This window comes from Athene cunicularia (genome assembly GCF_003259725.1).
Source record: "Athene cunicularia isolate RWA chromosome 20 unlocalized genomic scaffold, athCun1 chr20_part1, whole genome shotgun sequence".
NCBI classification, from domain to species: Eukaryota; Metazoa; Chordata; class Aves; order Strigiformes; family Strigidae; genus Athene; species Athene cunicularia.
The window spans coordinates 7,314,164-7,315,757 of record NW_020799125.1 but is presented as its reverse complement, the minus strand read 5'-3'; the positions used below and the strand labels follow the sequence as shown (position 1 = coordinate 7,315,757).

General features: G+C 48.9%; 1 protein-coding gene across 5 annotated transcripts in view; it reads right to left on the bottom strand.

The window, feature by feature from the left end:
• The window catches only part of RIPOR3 (RIPOR family member 3), a 53,104-nt gene extending 52,093 nt beyond the window's left edge, over positions 1–1,011 (bottom strand). For 3 of the 5 annotated variants that reach the window (XM_026861954.1, XM_026861959.1, XM_026861960.1), the window contains exon 1: positions 436–1,011. The gene's annotated coding sequence lies outside the window, so the exon portion shown is untranslated. Of the gene's footprint in view, positions 1–132; positions 414–435 lie in introns of those variants that run through there. The other 2 variants (XM_026861955.1, XM_026861962.1) reach the window with 2 other exon arrangements.
• Positions 1,012–1,594: the final 583 nt, after the last annotated feature.

Below are 1,594 nucleotides of genomic sequence, written 5' to 3'. Positions count from 1 at the left end.
CCGCCCCGGCTCTCCTCCTGCAGGCCGCGCCGCGGGCAGTGACAAACCGGGTACCCACGCGGGGACACCCGCGCCTGCTCCCCCCTCCCCCTCCCGGTTATTCCTCCGTTCCCCTGCGCCCCCAACTCTTACCCCTTCACTTCTCAGGCATTTTCTCCCGTGCCTAGATTTCTCTCCCCTCCCATCTTCCCCGTCACTGCTCACTCCCCTTCTGCCCTTACCCCGCACTCTCTCTCGCTATCCCTTTCAAGCCTCACTCCTCTTAGAACCCTCAGTCTTTCCCTAATGATCATCTTTCTTTCTCCTACTGCCTCTTCCCTTTTTCCACCCTGCCCTCCCATAGGTTTTCTATTATTGAAGACGTGTCATTTCCTCTGTCTTTGGTCCTTTGTCAACCAGAGTCCACCCCGAGCCCCTTCTGACCCCACTACTGACCTCCTTGCTGCTCCTTCAGGCAGGTACTGTTCCTCGAGAATGAGCTCCCTCCTGCTGGCTTTCTAGACACCTTCCAGACAATCCTGGCAAAAAGATGTGAAATTGTGATGTAGAAAGCAGGCTGAAATCCTCCGCAGTTCCTTGCCTCACGGTATGAACCCACACAATCACACCTCTTCTCTTCTGAACAATGCCTCACCAGGGCTTTTGTAAACACCAACACACAAACTTCCTGCCTTGGCAGAGCACCTTGGATTACGGTCTGTCTCATCCCTCCCCTGTTTTCCCCAGTGTTTTTTAGCACCGTTTCCCCATGAGGTCAGCATGCTGACTGACTGACAGCACGCTGGCTGACTGACAGCACAGGAAGCTAGACGCTCCCCACGAGGAAAATGAGCTGACTGTATGGAATTTGGACATGCTTTTACGATAACTTTACTACTAGTAGTGTTTGCTCCCCTTTTGACCACATTCAGCAACATCGACGACACATACCAGACTCTTCCATCCTGTTTCAGGAGGATGAAACACTAAGTAAAATTCTCAAGGCACCATATAACCAGAGATCCCCATACAAGAACCTGTTAGGGCAGAGTCACTGTTTTCTTTTGCGGTACTTTATGAAGTTGATTAAGATTTGTCTTTTTCTGTGGGCATGTTTCCCATGCCTTGAAACAGGCAAGGGAAGATCTCTTGCACAGCTGAGTATGTTTTTAAGAAGATGCACGAGGGAACTGACACACATGGAAGTGAGAGCAATAAGAGACAAAAACAGATGGGCTGATGGAGCTGACTGAGCAAACAACTCAAGCACTTTGGGGTTTATATATATTAGAAAGAACGGTGCTGAAATACAAGTAAAAGTGGGTTTTATACCAGATCTTGAAACTGGTTGGGGCTTGGAGCGCTGAAAAAGGCAACAGTGATACACCATGGGAAAGACCAGTGTCAGAGCTGGTGTAGCCAGCAAGACAAAGCAAGGAGATGCAAACACGTGGGTTTGCACAGGTAAGTACATGGTATATTCCAATAATTGTAACTCTTGATTTGTAACTCTTGTAACTGTTCTCTTGATTTTCCTAGTATAATGGGGTTTTATGATCAATCACACTGACTGCTTGAAGAATCCCCCCCAGCAAGCATAGCCGCAGCAGTTCAG